Here is a 19,360-nt window from a genome sequence, read left to right as displayed (position 1 = left end):
CTCGATTCAGGGTCTCCAGGATCATGCCCTGGGCTGCAGGCGGTGGTAAACCGCTAAGCCACCGGGGCTGCCCAATTTAGTCCCTTTTTAATGCCATTTGTCACTATCTTATGTCAACTTCACGACTCTCACCTGGATTATTGCCACAACTTTTAACTGAATTGTGGTTTTATTTTTAATTTTTTAAAAATGTCAATTATTACAATTTAACTATATTACAATTACACATATAGATGCCCACATAATATTCCCAGTCTCTTTTCCCATTCTCGTAATGAAACCACCATCCTGAAGTTGATATATTTTTTAAATTTTTTATTTATATTTATTTATATATTAATTTTTATTTATTTATTTCAGAGAAAAAGAGAGAGAGAGAGAGAGAGAGAGATGCACAATCTGCATGAGTGGGAAGGACAGAATTAGAGAAGAAATTTGAGACCTGATAATTCCCATTTTAATTCAACTAAGAAAGATCTCATTTATTTCTCTGCTTCTCATTCTTGTTAATGAATGACCATGAGATAGGTCCTCTGCTCTGTCTCTCTATCTCTCTAAGGGTTTGTCTCTCTTTTCAATAAATAAATAAATAAATAAATAAATAAATAAATTTTAAAATAAATATTAAAAAAATATATCAACTTCAGCCTTGGTGGTTTCATTACGAGAATGCGTTTGGAAAAATGACTGGGAATTTATGTGGGCATCTTAGTTTGTGTAATTGTAACTTTTAGTCAAAATTGTAATAATTCAACATTTTTAAAAAAAATAAAAAATAAAACCACAAATTCATTTAAAATTTGTGGAAATAATCTTGGGGCACTTGGGTGTTCAAGTTAAGTGTAAGCCTTAGTGACAAATGGCATTAAAAAAGGGACAAATTGGTCAGCCCATTAGGCTTAGCGGTTTACCACCGCCTGCAGCCCAGGCTTTGATCCTGTGTGACCCTCATCGAGTACCACGTCGGGCTTAAAAATGGGGGCCTGCTTCTCCCCTCTGCCTGTGTCTCTGCTTCTCTCTGTGTGTGTCTCTCATGAATAAATAAATAAAAAAAATTAAAAAATCATATGTACAAAATGATCTGAGCTATAAAAAATCATATAAACGGGACACCTGGGTGGCTCAGCAGTTGAGCATCTGCCTTTGGCAAAGGGCATGTTCCTGGGTCCGGTGATCAAGTCCCACATCAGGCTCCCTGTGAGGAGCCTGCTTCTCCCTCTGCCTGTGTCTCTTCTCTCTCTGTGTCTCTCATGAAAAAATAAAAAAATTTTTTTAAAAAAAATAATCATATATAACAATAAAGTGACCAGAAGGAAATGTAGATATCAGGTACAGTTTTGATAATATTTTTTCTTATTATTTTGTATTGTCTCAAAATAATTTTTTTAAAGATTTATTTATTTGAGAGTGTGTGTACGTAAAGCAGGGGGAGGGGCGGAGGAAGAGGGAGACAGAATCTTCAAGTATACTCCCCCCTGAGCGTGGAAACTGATTCCGACTCTGGGCTCAATCCCAGGATCCTGAGATCATGACCTGAGTCAAAATCAAGAGTCTACTACTTAACCAACTGAGCTACCCAGGTGCTCATAAAAAATATTTTTTTTTTAAAGTAACATTGTTAAAAAAAAAGTAGCGTTGTTAGCCTGTGAGATCTGCCAGGGAAAGTTGATGACTTTAGGGAATTTTGTTATTCTCCTTCAATATCTATGAAGTATAACTTAATAAGGCCTATCTCAAGAAACATCCTGTAAACTTATGTTTATAGGTAACACACAGACTATAATGCCTGCCCATAATAGGCCACCAATAAATGCCTTCCCCTATCTGGAGTCTAACATACTGTCAAGTGCATCTTGATCTCTGTTTTTTTTTTTTTTCTAGGAATCCTTTTTTCCTAATTTATTAGCATAAATTTATACTTAATATCTCCCTATTTACATCATGACAGATCATTAGGGCTGAATGTTGTGTGTGTTCCATGTGTGTGTATGTAATTAGGGAGATCATTAATCATGATGGATTTTCCAAGAAGACAAATTTTAAACATAAATATATTGTTATTTTAAATCCAATAAGTCAATAACCAAGTTTCGTTAATGCAAATTAGATTTACTGTAAGGGCACTCCTTCTATTTCTAACAGTCCTACCCACATCCACATTCATTTCCATGCTCTCAACCACCATGTCTTCATAATGATGTAAAATAACAAAATTTATGACTTCTTGAAAATCATCATGATTAATGATCTCCCTGATTACAGCATGGAAATGGGGGACAGCTTGGTGGGGATACAGACAGCCTGGGGGATCTCAGGGTATAATTTTATGCTGCATGCATCAGGGCTTCCAGAAAAACGCATAATTGGAGCTGTTGATGGACTTGTCAGTGAGAAAGGACAATCTCCATGGCAGTAGAGTTGCCATGAACCCTTTGGGAGCAATAATCCACTTGTGCCAACCTAAGTCCTGGAAGTGTGATGAATAGCTGGTGACGATGGCATCATTTCTGGCAAGAAGCCTTTGGGAAAAGGACGGCTTCCCTCCTTTTCCCGGGATGAAGGGTGGCACTGCTCAGGGTTGAGAGTCACCACCAGCAGGGAAGCATGAAGGGACTGTCTCAGTTCGGCACAGGTGTCCTGAAGCTGAAAATTCACCCCATAGTCTCTGTTTCCTTTCACCAGTATCTCTAGCAACAAACCTAAGTTCTTCCTGGGTTAACAAATTTTTTATCACAGGCTAACAACGTTACTTATTTTTTAAACAATGCTACTTTAAAAAAAAATATATTTTTAGCCACATCCAGTTGGTTGAAGTAGTAGATTCTTGAGGCCATGGTACTCAGGTCATGAGCATTTTAGGCTGGTTTGGGAGGGACTGAGCCAGACCCGGAATCAGGCTCCTGAACCAGGAACGGAGCCATACTTGCAGTTCCTGTCCTGGCTTATAATAAGTGTTCCACCCCAAATCCAGGCCCAGTTGGGCCATTGTTAACACACTTATCAAATAAAGAGATCTTAAGTAAGGAATTTCTGAAACAATACAAGGCTTGGGGACATTTCTTGGAGTAAAGAAAGAGACCTGGATTGGAACATTTCCTTCTGGTCCTTTCACCATATATATTTGACTTCATATCCACCTTATGATAGAAGTGTCAAGTTTATATGATATCAAAATAAGGGCAGAGAAATGATGAGTTACTCAAACCCACCATTGGGAGAATTTGTTTCAGGCTCCTCACTTGAGACCAGATTTGGGATCTTCACAGCCACAGGTCCCCAAGAACATGCCCTTGGATAAATTTAGAAGGTCATGAACTTGGATGGGAAAAAAGAATTACTTCTTTATTTTTCACGGAACTCTAGCATCCATTAGTGTTACTATGCTTCATTTGGTAGTCCCTTTTTTTAACAATTTTATTTAAACATTTAATAGATTTCACTTTAGGAATTCTGAGATTTTTTTTTTTAGGCAGAGTAGGAGAAGCAGGCTCCATTCAGGGAGCCCGACGTGGGACTCCATCCCAGGGTCTCCAGGATCATGCCCTGGGCTGAAGGCGACGCTAAAACCACCGAGCCACTGGGGCTGCCCAAATAACTTTGGAAATAAAAATTAGATGAAAGATAAAATAATATTTCATGATAAAATGTCATATTTGATATGTTGTTACATTATGACTAAGAAATTACTTGAATGGCAATTCAAATGTTTATGAACAAATCTCTCTTTCTGGATAACAGCTTTGTGTGTGAATCTTTTTAGTTTTTTCTGAAGGCAAGGGAAATAAAATATTAATGCTATTTTAAGTCGTTTATTTTATCTAAAACGTTACGCTGAATGTCTGGGCCTAGAGCAAAGAAAACAAAAAAAAGTAGTCCTCCTTTCCTCCAAGGGTAGAAATTAGCCCTTGATAAGGATTGGTGGGGTCATTTGTGTTACTTTGGATAACAATGTTTTGTAAGCCTCGCATCCTTAGATAACACAATTTTTAAAAGTTATTCTTGTTGTAAAGGGTTGGAAGATAATAGAAAAGATGTTGCTCTTGACCTTTACCCTTAGGATTAACCTCTTTAACCTCTGTTGAGATTCAGGAGCTCCAAGTTTATTTTTGCTGTTTCAAAAGCAGTAGCAGAATTAACGAATTTTAAGGTTGAGGTAGAAAGAACAAAAACCAAAACAACCTTGAAAACGGATGCACTCATTCTTTGACTAAATGTGACTTACTATATAGATGAGTAGGAAACATACGTGCCCATTGATTTAACAATCAAACAAAAATGACTAAAACAGGTATTATGGTGTCCTAACTTTGTTCCAGGCAATGCACGAGGTGGGTGTTTTTCTTTTTTTCTTAAAGATTTTTATTTATTAATTTGAGAAAGAGAATGAATGGGGGGAGGGGCAGAAGGAGAAGCCAGCTCCTTGCAGAGCAGGGAGCCTGATGTGGGGACATGCCAGGCCCCCCCCCGGGATCATGTTAGGAGCCCAAGGCAGAGGCTTAACAGGAATTGAATTACCCAAGGGCCCTAGGTGAGTGTTTTTCAACCTTTGTTTTAACTCATTAAGAAAATCGAAATAAATTTTTTTGTGTGTCGGGATTGAGAAAAAAAAAAAACTGGGGACACCTGGCACCTGGGCTCAGTGGTTGGGCATCTTCCTTTGGCTCAGGTCGTGATCCCAGGTCCTGGGATTGGGTCCCACATCAGGCTCACTGCATGAAGCCTGCTTCTCCTTCTCACTGTGTCTCCGCTCATACTCTCTCTCTCTATTTTCTCATGAATAAATAAATACAATCTTTTTTAAAAAAATTTTTAAAAATAAAATCAATCTAAAAAAAATAAAATAAAATAAACTGGTACACCAGGGTGGCTCAGCGGTTGAGCATTTTTCCTTCAGTTTCAGGGTGTGATCCCTCGGTCCGGGATCCAGTCCTGCATTGGGCTCCCTCGGGCAAGCCTATTCTCCCTCTGCCTGTGTCTCTCCCTCTCTCTCTCTCTGTGTCTCACATGAGTAAATAAATATAATATTTTTAAAAACCCTGTAGAGAGCAGCCCGGGTGGCTCAGTGGGTTTAGTGCTACCTTCATCCCAGGGCCTGATCCTGGAGACCAGGGATGGAGTCCCACTTGGGATCCCTGTGTGGAGTCTGCTTCTATTTCTGCCTGTGTCTCTCCCTCTCTCTCTCTCTCTCTCTCTCTCTCTCTCTCTCTCTGTGTGTGTGTGTGTCTTATGAATTAATAAATAAATAAAATCTTAAAAAAAAACAAACCCTGTAGATAATATCAGAGTGCATTGCACAATGGCTAATTTTTTTTCCTGAAAATTTTAGCTATTAATATTTATCTGGATATGTTACTTATATTTCTTTCTCTTTTTTGGGGAGGGGTGTTAAATTATTTATTTTTTTTTAATTTTATAGTGTTTATATTTATTCTTCCTTTTTTTTTTTTTTTTGGAAGATTAAGTAATCTCTATACCCAGTGTAGGGCTCAAACTTAACAACCCGAAGATCAACAATCGCATGCTCTACCAACTGAGTCCTCAAGGCACCCACCTCTATATTGGGTATATATATTTCTTTTTTCAAAAAAAATTATTTATTTATTTGACTTAGAGAGAAAGAGAGAGAGCACGTGCGCACAAGCAGCAGGGGAGCAGAAGGCAAAGGGAAAGGAAGAGGGAGGCAGAGGGAGAGGGTGAAGCAGGCTTCCCACTAAGCAGAGAGCCCAACTTGGGGCTTGATACCAAGGTCCTGTGATTATGACCCCAGCAGAAAGCAGACATTTGAGGGACTGAGCCACCCAGATGCCCCTGGGTTTGTTTGTTTGTTTGTTACTTTCTTTCTTTCATTTTTTTTAAAGATTTTATTTATTTATTCATGAGAGACAAACGCAGAGAGACAGAGAGAGAGGGGGTGGGCAGAGACATAGGAAGCAAGAAGAGAGAGAAGCAGGCTCCATGCATGGAGCCCGATGTGGGGGACTCGATCCTGGGCCTCCAGGTTCATGCCCTGGGCCAAAGGCAGACGCTCAACCACTGAGCCACACAGGTGTCCCACCCTGGGTATTTTTCTTAATATGGGTCCCTGGCAAGGCAGTGTGAATGCCACCTTACTAATGACATTTTTGAACAACTGCTTTCTCTCATGGAGTTAACATTCTGGTCAGGGGGACTGGTATAAAAAACCAACAATGATGATGTAAAATAGGTGAGTACAGCATCCGGAGGCAGCAATGTGAAAAAAGTGCCTTACCTAGAAATGAGGGATCTGAGGTGCTTCCTGGAAGAAATGCCATTTCAGTAAGGCTAGAGAAGTGGTTATGACATGTACTCTAAAAGGCCAACTGCCTGGATCTTTCCAGGGCTCCATCACTATTTTCCTTGTGGCTTTGTGCAAGTTACTTTAACTTCTATGTCTTAGTTTCCTTATCCAAAAAAAGGTACTTTTCCTATATATGGATGTTGTGAGGATAAGGAAATAATTAAAGCAAAGCGCTCAGCCCAACTCAGCCTTAAACAATATTCGCCATTACCATCATGGGATTTGGGGGACAGGTGGGGCAGCAGGGAGCTGCACATGTGCCTGACATCTGGGGCTTGCAGGCACACAGGACTTGGGATGAGAGGTTGAGAATTGGGCAGAGCCTAAACCAAACCCTGGGAGAAGTGATAAGATGATGAAAATAGAAGAGGGGTTAGAGCAGGAGAAGCCCTGTGAACCATATGAAAAATGTGGACTTCATTTGGCGGGCAGTGGGCTTTGAGGAGTATTAAAAGCAAGCTTGTCATCACCCTGGCTCTCATGAGGCCAGGAGGATCTGCTTGATAGCACACATCAACTGTAGTACTTTTTTTTTTTTTAAGATTTCATCTCTAGGCAGTCATTTAGACACAGTCGCTTTTGGACTAAAAAGCCCCATAGTAGGGCATGGGCTGGATTTCCCCATAACCTTTCAGCAAAACATACCCTCAATGGGAAAAGAAATGGATCACAGAGAACTAAGTAAATAGGAGGAGGTCAACCAGGGGACTGGCTCAGTCATTCTGACTGGAAATAAGGGTGGCTTTAGCAGCAAGGATTGGAGAGACATGAAAATAAATACATACAACTAAACAGAATTAGCGATTGAGTATCTAAGTAGCTAAAGAAAATTTTTTCATTTTCTATATGGCAGTGAGGCTTTGGACCTGGGCATCTGGATGGATGAGGGTGCCAATCATTGAGGTAGAAAATAGAAGGAAGTAGAGCAGGTTTGGGGTAAAGCTCTCAGCTGCCACCTTAATGTCCAAAGAGACGTTGAGTGGAGAGTTGCATATGCCAATTTAGGTCACTGGATTGCCCAGGAAGCTTGCTCAGAGCAATGGATCATTATTTTTTATGAATCAGGGACACTTAGAATACATTTTTCCCAACATTTCCAAAAAAAACATATTCACAACCCTGACTGCATTTTTATTTAAGTTCTTTAACTTCTTAAATCACATCCAATGAAATCCTTGACGACATCTAATGTACCATGAGAAAAATCATGGACACAGTGCAGAATCCACAGAAAGAACTGTTTAATAAATTAGACAGGGAGGCCATTAGACTGATGTGACTCTAATGCCATGGAGCCTACATAAATAAACCAAAATCTAAGCCCATGAATGCCTCAAGGTTACAAAATCAAAATGCTAGGGACAACCAGCATAGCCCACCAAGGCTTTAAGCAATAGCCAATCAACCAAATAAATAAATAAAAAAAAAATCTTAAAAACTTTGTATGTCTTTCCCTCTGGTCCTGTCCTTGCAGGGCTCCTAACTACTTCCCTTTTGGTGCTGTCTGTAAAAAAATAAATAAAAAGCTCAAAAAAAACTCTTAAAAAAAATGTCAATATGTCTCAGTTATCTTTTTTTTTTTTAAATTCTTTTTACGTAGGCTCCATGCCCAATGTGGGAAAAACTCATCATAACATCGAGATCAAGTGTCACATGCTCTACTGACTAAGCCAGCCAAGTGCCTTACCTCAGTTTATATTTTTTTTTTTTTTCTTATTTTTTTCAGTTCATCTTTTAACAGAACAAAATGCAAGGAAAAAAGTGTCTATCCTTCTAGATAAAAGGAAATCCTGAAGAATGTAGTGTTGTGTAAGTTAAATGAATGTTTTAAGAAAGACTTTTTGAAAGGGGTCAAATATTTCTGAGAAGAAGGCCTGAACAAAGTCCACATGGGTGTTTAGAGGACTTTCATAAATATGAACAGAGCAGAGCAGCCGGGGTGGCTCAGCAATTTAGTGCTGCCTTCAGTCCAGGGTGTGATCCTGGAGACCCGGGATTGAGTCCCGTGTTGGGCTCCCTGCATGGAGCAATGCTTCTCCCTCTGCCTGTGTCTCTGCTCTCTCTCTCTCTCTCTCTCTGTGTCTCAAAAAAATAAATAAAATGAATAAATAAATAAAAAAAAAAAAATTTAAAAATATATATACAGAGCATCTTCACAAAGCTCTTCAAGGGAGCAGGTAGGCCCCAGATTGATGGGGATGAGAGACCAGAAAAGGAAAGGGCTGATATTGAGAAATCAGCATTGAACAGCAGATAAGAGACTGAAGTAGAGGGAGAGAAGAAAGAAAGAGTGTATTTGGGGGCACCTGGCTGGCTTAGTCAGTGGAGCATGCAGCTCTTGATCATCTGGGGTTGTGAGTTAAAAAACCCTGAGTTGGGTGTAGTGAGATTTTTTAAAAAAAAAAAAAATAAAAAAAAAATAAAGAAAGAAGAGAAGAAGAGGAAGGAGGAAAGGAAGGAAGGAAGGAAGGAAGGAAGGAAGAAAAAAGGAAGGAAGGAAAGGAAAGAAAAGAAAAAAAAGAAAGAAAGAAAGAAAGAAAGAAAGAAAGAAAAAAGAAAGAAAAAGAAAGAAAAGAAAGTTTTGTTGTATTTAGGAATTTAGGTAGGGATTAAATGTTTAGATCAGTTTTTCTCATCATGGAAGGGAATGAACCAGTCACACATTGAAGAAACAAAAAGGACAGAGGAAAAGGCATTTGAATCCCTAAAGGAAAGGGGGCTGAAATCCAAGAAAACATAGCATTGGAACATGGTCACATTCTCAATACACACAGGGTAGAGACACCTCCCTTAGAATGTTGGATGAAAAAATTTTGCACTGCCAATATGGTGTGCAAGCACCAAGCACTTAATGTCAGTTTTCCTTCCATTTCCCTAAATACCCATGGGTAGCCTAAAGGCCTCAGACCCTGTGCCAGGGGGAGATAAATAATAGGAAGCTGAGTCTGGGGTAATTATGACCTTGTCTCTCATCTGCTACTGTTCTGTAACCCAAATGAAAACAGTATTTCGTTTCTTCTTCTAATATTCTTCTTTATGCCTCAACAAAAATTATTAAAAACAATTTTATTATTATCTTGGGCCTACCTGGATTATCCAGGATCATCTTCTGGTGTCTTGAATCTTAACTTAATGACATCTGCAAAAGTCTCTTTTTTTTTAAATAAAGTAACATATTCACAGGTTCCGGGGAATGAATGTGGACACCTTTTGAGGTATCATGATTCAGCCTGAACACATACAACTTCAGAAAAGTCTCATGTCCTGCAAAATTATGTGTGTGCATATATTTTCACTAACAGAGAACACACATGCAGTCATTATGGAGAAATATAGGGTAGAGAGACAAAAAAACAAAAAAATCTATGCAACTTACACAAAACATTAGGAATTCTAATATAAAACAGGGCACCAGGCTGGCTCAGTTGTGTAATGCATTCAACTCTTGTTCTTTGGAGTGCTGAGTTGGAGTTTTTTTTTGTATGTGTGGATTCATTACCAGAAAAAATAAATCTTAGGTCACCTTAGATCAGTGGGTAGATAGCGTGAGCCTTTGGATCTCAGGTCCTGAGCCACCAATGTCTTGGGGACTGAGTCCTGCCAGTGGGCTTTCTTGCAGTGTGCCTGTTTCTCTCTGCCTGTGTCTCTCTCTCTCTGAAAAAATAAAAAAATTTTAAAATTAAATCTTTAAAAAAAAAAATAAAAAAAAATAATAATAAATTCCAAAAAAATGTAAATGACTAGCCTGAGGGAAGCAAAGGTAGATTCATCTTGAAGCTGCTTTACAGTATATAAAAATAAAAATTTCAAACTGCCAAATCATTAGCTATGGTAAATTGGAATAGACTTCATTTTTTGCCAATAGCTTAGATTTATATGAAAATCTTAGAAGCAAAGATGACCATTGTTAACCCCTTTCTGAATTTTTCCCCATTTTCCATTAAATTTCAAAACAATTAGTAAATGGTAACATTTATTAACATTAACAAACCAATATAAATATATTATTAAAGTCAAAAATTTATTTTAGATTTCCTTTATTTAGATTTAACCTAATGTTTTTTCCTTTCCACAATTCCCACACGGGACACCGCATTACATGTAGCAGTCCTGTCTTCGTTAGCTTTCTCTTTTGGCTAATTGCCTATTTCCTTAGACTTGCCTTGTTATCGACTACCTTGACAATTTTGGGGGAGTAGTCCTAGTGAGGTATTTTGTACGATATTGCAAGTACTGAAATTCATCTCATTTTTTTTTTTCTTGTGATCTGATCATGATTTTTAAAGATTACTGAAAGGAAGGGAAAGGACAGTGACAAAGTGTCAATTTTCATCATTTTCAATTCAATGAGTACATGCATACCAATTTTTTCTTAATCACTCTTGATGACCTTCCCTTGATCACCTGGCTGAGCTTCATCATGTTTTGGTATAAAAAGTCTCCACCATTGTGCCCCCAACCCCCACTTTCCATACTGTACAATTAACAAATGAAGAGAAAGAGATCTACAGCCCAACACTTTAAGGAAAAATTTTGGGGATACCTGGGTGGCTCAGCATGGGATGTGTTGTTTTTAAATTGTTCTCTGCCATTAGCTCAGGATGATCTGATCCAGGACTCCCAGGAGAACAGGTCCAGCATTGGTCTTCCCTGCATGGAGCCTGGCTTCTCCTTCTGCCTATGTCTCTCCCCTCTCTCTCTCTCCTTCTCTCTCTCTCACTCTCTCTCTCTGGTCTCTCTCTTTCTAATAATTATGAATAAATAAAAAAAAATCTTTAAATAAATTTAAAAAAAAAACAACACATTGGGGATTTAATTATGTCCATTTCCTTTTTTTTTTCTTTTTTTTTTGAATTTTGATTTTTGAAAAATTTAAATTAAGACAGAGAAATCACAAGCAGATCAGAGGGGCAAGGCAGACTCATGGGACAAGCAGACTCTTCACTGGGCAGGGAGCCCTATGCGGGACAATCCATAGGGACCTACTCTGGGATCATCAAATGAGTTCTATGAAGGTAGATGGATACAAATGCAGCCACCACATTAGGCCTCCCCCAAACCACACCCACTGATTTTTTAAGTTCTTCTGGTACATCTCTAATTGACTAGTTAGGCATATACCTTACTCAAAAAAAGGTTCATGATCTTCATTCAAACCGCAGATGTTGGGACATTTGCCCCAATCCTGAGCTCTTCCTATCAAAAATACCCCCTTCTGCAGGCCGCTCATTAGCCGGTCTCTCCTAGGGTAAATTTTTTCATTAAAACATTTTTCCCACTAACTTTCAATCATTGAAGAAGCCCCAGGACTCGAACCCGGGGAATATTGACTTCTTTTTTGTTGTGGAATTTCACTTTATATGATGGATTCATAGAAAGCATCAGGAAAAAATCTGAATAAAGGTGCTGGCAAAAAAAATAGCAAAGTGAAAATAATTTCAAAAAAAACTGCTTTAGAGGCCCTGCGGAGATGAAAGGGGCCCGGGTGGGCTTCCAGGGGGCAGGAGCCTTTTTAGGCTTTACCCCCGCTTGATTGATGTCGGGCCTTATCAGGGCAGATGGCCTTGGACACCGGGGGGAAAAACTGGCTTTCTTCCTCCTGAATTTCCCAGTGGACAACCTGAACCAGCTAAGTTAGGGACACACTTGCGCTTGGGGAGGGCACACTGGGCGGAGGGACCCATGCAGGGGCCGGAGAAAGGGGGGGAGAAGCAGAGGCGTGGAGGGGGAGACCCCCCCAGAAACCCCAGCCCCATCAAGGAGCCGCGGACGGAGCGCAGGCAGCGCAGAAAATGTTGTTGTTTTAAAAAGGATTTCCAAACAGCAGCATTTCTTTCCATAAAATTCCTCCTTTACCAGGCTTTACCTCTCTTTGGAATCCTTTTCACGACTAATGGCCTATATTTGGACCTATGGTTTGTTGCATCTCAATCCACAAAGAATGTCAAAAAAAAAGAAACTTTATTTCTTTTTATAAAGATATTATCTATTCATGAAAAGACACACACAGAGAGAGAGAGAGACACCAGGCAGAGGCAGAAGCAGGCCCCAGGCAGGGGGAGCCCGATGCGGGACTCGATCCCGGGTCCCAGGATCAGGCCCTGGGCCGAAGGCAGACGCCAAACCGCTGAGCCACCCAGGGATCCCCGGGTTTTCCTACTTTGTCTTTTCTTGAGATTTTAGTGGAGAACAAAAAAGGAAAAAAAACAAAAACAAAGCACTAGGGATAGTGAATTAAAAGTAAATCGTGTGCAACTATACATAAATGAGTTCTGAGCTCTGATCACAAAATAGTGATTATAGACCACAAATACCATGTTGTAAACTTGAAAGTTGCTAAAAAGGACTAGATTTTAATTTCTTCCTCATGAAAAATAAATAATTATGTGATGTGATAGAAGTGTTAGCTAAAGTGGAAAAGTGGAATCGTATTACAATATATAAATGAATCAAATGAAAACATTCAATTTTTTATTAAACTTACGTGATGTCATGTCAAATTATATTTCAAAACATTTTTTAAAAATACTACATCATTAACATCTCTCCTTGCAAAATAGTAAATCATGCAGAATCCAAGAAGATATTAGTTACACATATATTTTGTAATTGTGACATTAATTTACTTAAAAAAATAACATATCCATAGAACTGTAACTTGTATGAGCAAATTGTTTGACACATTTGGTTTCTCCTTTCCTTCTATTTAATTTAAATTAACACTATCCCTTGAAAACATCAACAGTTCTTGATGTCTGGAAAAGAGCCCCAACATCTGAGAGAATTCAAGCCCATGGTTACATGAGTGGGACAGCTTCCCAGCTGCTCTCTCTTTCCTCTTTTCCTTCTTCCTATTAAGCTCTCTTCCCGCAGCTCTATTTTGTAATCCTAGTAGCTATTAGTTCTTACTAAAAAAAAGATAATCAATATTTCCAAAACAAAAAAAAATGGAAAAATGTAAATGGTATGCATTTAATTGTTCATTCACCATATGTTTATGTGTCTGAGATTCCCTTGGACATCTGTGCCCATTTTGATAGCATTAGAACCAAGGTAACATGCCCAAGATGACTCACTTAGGTTAAGACACACTTCATCAAACTGAGATTTAATTATAGTCTCAGCTCTCCCAGAGATGATATCTTAAACCAATCAATCAGGAATCGCCTGTGATCAACACTCTAGTTAGTAGGCCGGCCTGATGGAATCCCAATATCCCCTAAAGGAAAGTGACCTTGCAATAAACCAGCTTATTTATTTATTTATTTATTTATTTATTATTTTTTTTTTTTTTTTTATTTTTTTTTAATTTTTTTTTTTTTGTAATGGTGTAATGTCCTTGATGCTCCCATCTTTTTCATTTTGTGCAGTCCTGGGAGCTCCATTCTATCCACTAGATGGGTTGCCGTTCCCATTCATAGATCGTTGAAGAAAGCCAATATAGAGATCAATTTAAAATGTACTCAGTTGAATTTTGGTTTTTAATAATACTCTAAGTAGAGATGTTGGTCTTAAGTGTTAATTCACTCAACAAGCAAGTGTTTCATGTCTATGAATCTGTAATGTGTTAGGTACTAGAGCTAATTGAAGAGTTTACCTGGTCTCAAATTCTGTCTTTTGCATGTATGTTTTTTTAAAAGCTCTTAATATCTATTGTTAGACAATATTTCAAAGATTTCATTCACAGCTGCCAACTATGGGAAATGCTAATCTCACAGTACATCTTTCCTAGTATTATCTATTCTAAAATTGCCATGCAATAGTTTTTTAAAAGCTATCTGAATTAGGGTTTTAAAACTTGAGTAGAAGTGAAATATTTTACACATTAGTTTACTCATACTTCCTCAGATGAGAAATCTTTGCGTTTTTTGAAATTCATCTAATAGATTTTGTTGTTTTTTTTATTCATTTAGGTAATCTCTACACCCAATGTGGGGCTTGAACCTAGCTAGGACTCTAAGATCAAGAGTTGCAGATTCCTCAGACTGAGCCAGCCAGGTGCCCCCTGGATAATTATTCATTATTCATTAGTATTATTGTGTTCTTTTTATCTGTCATATATGCTGCATTTTCTTTCTTTCTCTCTTTCTTTTTTTACTGTATTATTTGTCCTTTAAATCTAACTTGGGGGACGCCTGGGTGGCTCAGCATTTGAGCATCTGCCTTTGGCTCAGGGAGTGATCGCAGAGTACCAGGATCGAGTCCCACATTGGGCTTCCTGCATGGAGCCTGCTTCTCTCCTCTGCCTCTCTCTCTCTCTCTCTCTCTGTCTCTGTGTGTGTTCTCTAAAAAAAAATAAAAAAAATAAAAAAAAAAAATAAAAAAAAATAAATCTTAACTTTGGTTTTGATTTTTTTTTTTTTTTTTTTTATTTTATTTATCTATTCATGAGATACAGAGAGAGAGAGAGAGAGAGAGAGAGAGAGCAGAGACATAGGCAGAGGGAGAAGCAGCTCCATGCAGGAAGCCGGATCACGCTCTGGGCGGAAGGCAGGCACTCAACTCAACTGAGCCACCCAGGCATCCCATGGTTCTTGATTTTCTGTATGAAATCTGGCAAATTTTTTTGTAATTATATTGTTCCTTTCCATTTTTTTTGAATCTCCTCAAACCTTTCATATTCTCCCTAAAACCCCCCACTCTCTCCTAAAAAAAGCATGAAACATGTTCATTTTTGTTTCCTGAATACTTCCTATTTATTGAATATTTTTCCTATTTTCTATTTTTTAAAAAAGTTAATATGTGCATATTCTGTAAAGTAGCCCACAATTGTGGATTTGTGAAGACTGTTCTTCAGCTGCCTCTCTCCATTTTATTTCTGAGGAGCACCCACCTTAAATTTTTTTTGTATGGATTATTCTGTGTGTGTGTGTGTGTGTGTTTATCTCCATATTTCAAAATAGCATGTTTATAATGATAATTCTTGATTTTATATATTTTTTTCTCCTCTCTCTCTTCCTTCCTTCCTTCCTTTTTTTGGTATTGGGCATTATTAACTTTCAAGATAACTTTCAACAGAGATTTTTAGCTTTATCTTCTCCTCTACCACACATTCACAAATTTCAAATCTCCTTATCCTTTTATAATTTGGTTATTTTCTGTTTTTAGTTAGATCAGCATTCCTGGTAAAAGGTATAAGGTGCATGTATTTATTTCTTTATTTATAAAATTTATTTTTATTTACAATTTTATTTATTATAAATTTTTAAATTCAATTAAATAACACCTAATGAGTTTTGAAAGAGAGAGAGAAGTGTTCAGTGATTCATCAGGTGCATACAAAACACCCAGTGCTCATCACATCAAAAAAAAAAAGTGCCCTCCTTAATGCCTGTTACCCCATTATCCCATCCCTCCTTCCCCCTCCCTTTCAGCAAACCCTCATTTTGTTTCCTATGATTGTCTCTTATGGTTTGTCTCCATGATTTCATCTTGTTTTATATTTCCCTCCCTTCCCCTATGCTTCTATGTTTTTGTTTCTTAAATTCCTCATATAAGTGAGATCATATAACTTTCTCTCATTGATGTATATATAAATGTGCTTTTTTTTTTGATTTAAAATGGAAAAAAAAGGAGGGGGAGGGGGGCAAGATGGCGGAAGAGCAGGGTCCCCAAATCACCTGTCCCCACCAAATTACCTAGATAACCTTCAAACCATCCTGAAAATCTACGAATTCGGCCTGAGATGTAAAAGAGAGAGACCAGCTGGATGCTACAGTGAGAAGAGTTCGCGCTTCTATCAAGGTAGGAAGACGGGGAAAAAGAAATAAAGGAACAAAAGGCCTCCGAGGGGGGAGGGCCCCGCGAGGAGCCGGGCTGAGGAGGCCGGGGCGAGTGTCCCCAGGACAGGAGAGCCCCGTCCCGGAGGAGCAGGAGCTGCACCAACCTTCCCGGGCGGGCGGAAAGGGGCTCGCAGGGAGTTGGAGCAGGACCCAGGAGGGCGGGGATGCCCTCGGGCTCCCGGGGACACTAACAGACACCTGCGCGCCCGGGAGAGTGCGCCGAGCTCCCTAAGGGCTGCAGCGCGCACGGGGGCCGGAGCAGCTCGGAGGGGCTCGGGGCGGCGGCTCCGGGGGGGGGGGGCTGCGGGGCGGGAGCGCGAATCCAACAGCGCAGGCCCCGGAGCACAGGGCGCCGGGACACAGCCCAGGATCCGGCCTCCCCCGGGACAGGCAGAGGCCGGAGGGCCCAGGACAGCAAGGACGCTCCTGCCCCGAGCTGAGCAGATCAGCGGCCCCGCCCCGGAGCCTCCAGCCCTGCGGACGGAGAGCCGAGAGCCCCGAGCCCCCCCGTAGTTCCTGCGGAGGCTGAATCCAGGCTTCCAGAGTTGCCATAGCAACTGCGGCTGTTCCTCCTGGGGCCTCACGGGGTAAACACCCCCGCTGAGCCCTGCAGCAGGCAGGGGCAGAGCAGCTCCCCCAAGTGCTAACACCTGAAAATCAGCACAGCAGGCCCCCCCCCAGAAGACCAGCTGGACGGACCAGTTCCAGGGGAAGTCAAGGGACTTAAAGTCTACAGATTCAGAAGATACTCCCCCGTGTTTTTTTTTTTTTTTTTTTCTTTCAATTTTTTTTTGATTTCTGATTGTTTTTTTTTTTTTTCCTTTCTTTCTTTTTTCTTTCTTTTTTTCTTCTTTTTTTTTTTTTTTTTTTTTCTTTTTTTTCTTTTTTTCTTTTCTCTTTTCTTTCTTCTCTCTCTTTCTCTCCTTTTCCCAATACAACTTGTTTTTGGCCACTCTGCACTGAGCAAAATGACTAGAAGGAAAACCTCACCTCAAAAGAAAGAATCAGAAACAGCCCTCTCTCCCACAGAGTTACAAAATCTGGATTACACTTCAATGTCAGAAAGCCAATTCAGAAGCACTATTATTCTACAGCTACTGGTGGCTCTAGAAAAAAGCATTAAGGACTCACGAGACTTCATGACTGCAGAATTTAGATCCAATCAGGCAGAAATTAAAAATCAATTGAATGAGATGCAATCCAAACTAGAAAGTCCTAACGACGAGGGTTAACGAGGTGGAAGAACGAGTGAGTGACATAGAAGACAAGTTAATGGCAAAGAGGGAAACTGACTGAAAAAAAAAGAGACAAACAATTAAAGGACCATGAAGACAGATTAAGGGAAATAAATGACACTCTAAGGAAGAAAAACCTACGTTTAATTGGGGTTCCCGAGGGCGCCGAAAGGGACAGAGGGCCAGAATATGTATTTGAACAAATCCTAGCTGAAAACTTTCCCAATCTGGGAAGGGAAACAGGCATTCAGATCCAGGAAATAGAGAGATCCCCCCCTAAAATCAATAAAAAAACCGTTCAACACCTCGACATCTAATAGTGAAGCTTGCAAATTCCAAAGATAAAGAGAAGATCCTTAAAGCAGCAAGAGACAAGAAGTCCCTGACTTTCATGGGGAGGAATATTAGGGTAACAGCAGACCTCTCCACAGAGACCTGGCAGGCCAGAAAGGGCTGGCAGGATATTCAGGGTCCTAAATGAGAAGAACATGCAACCAAGAATACTTTATCCAGCAAGGCTCTCATTCAAAATGGAAGGAGAGATAAAGAGCTTCCAAGACAGGCAGGAACTGAAAGAATATGTGACCTCCTTGATTAACAAAGCAGTCAAAACTTACACAACTGACATTTCCATCCTCCTCATTCACTCCTATTTAATCTAGTTGCATGGACTATCTCTGTACTCTTTTTTAACTATTTATTTATTTACTTGAAAGGGGAGGGGCAGGGAGGGGGCAGAGGAAGAGGGAGATAAGTAGACTCCCCACTGTGGGGAGCCCCATGCAGGGCTTGATCCTAGGACCCTGAGTTCATGACCTGAGCCAAAATCCAGAGTCAGACATTTAACTGACTGAGCCACCCAGGTGCCCCACCTCTATACACTTTGTATTATATTTTCTCTATCTGAAATATGATTATTTACTGCTTCTGCCACTGGCCCAACTCAAATGTCAGGAGGGCATAATTAATTGTTTCTCAGCATTGGAAAGAGCACAAGTGGAGGGATTTAAAAAAAAAAAAACAACAGTTCTGGGGATCCCTGGGTGGCTCAGTGGTTTGGCGCCTGCCTTTGGCCCAGGGCGTGATCCTGGAGTCCGGGATCGAGTTCTGCATCAGGCTCCTGGCATGGAGCCTGCTTCTCCCTCTGCCTGTGTCTCTGCTTCTCTCTCTCTCTCTCTCTCTTCTCTCTCTCTCTCTCTATCATAAATAAATAAATCTAAAAAAATAGTTCTATTATAGGATTAGCCATAACCTTATGTCTTTTTTTTAACCTTATGTCTTAAAGTTGAATGCACACATTGATTTTTTTAGTTTCCTTTCCTTTTCTCCCAGCACCCAGTACAGGACCTAGAAGTATAAAGGAGCAGTTACGTGGGGCAGAATGGCAATAGTCCATGTCACTACAGAATTATCAGTCTTGGGGTGCCTGGGTGGCCTAGTGGTTGAGCATCCGCCTTTGGCTCAGGTTGTGATCCCGGAGTCCTGGGATCTAGTCCTACATTGGGCTCCCTGTGGGGAACCTGCATCTTTGTCTGCCTGTGTCTCTGCCTCTCTCTCTCTATGTCTCTCATGAATAAATAAAATCTTAAAAAAAGAATTATCAGTCTTATGAGACATAAAAGCATAAGGAGACCTATGAGACTCATAAATTCCCATGGTGACACCACATAAGACTGTACAGATTGTGTTTGCATACCCCAGATTACCACACACATCAGAGGTTATGTGAATGCTTCCCCCCACACCCCAGCAGTGCAGGACTTCTTGTCTTGCATGGGGGAACTGGGAGAGAGAATACAAAATTCAGGCAGATGGAAGGGTGTGGTAGTATCTGAGAAGGCTTGCTCTTTGAGAAAGACCTGAAGGCTTGGTACTAGTTGCCCTGACAATATAAGTGGGAGGGAGATAGGAGAAAATAGTGCTCTGGGTTGAGAGTACAGTGTGAGAAAGAGCTTGAAGAACAGAGTATGATATGTTTGTGATCCTGCAAAAATTTATGTATAGAAGTATAAAGGGCCAAGGGA

At 39.9% G+C, this 19,360-nt stretch overlaps 1 pseudogene; it reads right to left on the bottom strand.

Annotated features, from left to right (window-relative positions):
- Positions 1-2,144: 2,144 nt before the first annotated feature.
- Positions 2,145-19,360, bottom strand: part of LOC129514751 (growth/differentiation factor 3-like) — a 40,792-nt pseudogene continuing 23,576 nt past the window's right edge.

Source organism: Nyctereutes procyonoides, unplaced genomic scaffold (genome assembly GCF_905146905.1).
Source record: "Nyctereutes procyonoides isolate TBG_1078 unplaced genomic scaffold, NYPRO_anot_genome, whole genome shotgun sequence".
Lineage (NCBI taxonomy): Eukaryota > Metazoa > Chordata > Mammalia > Carnivora > Canidae > Nyctereutes > Nyctereutes procyonoides.
Note: the sequence above shows the minus strand (reverse complement) of the source record. Positions and strands in the feature narration are given on the sequence as shown.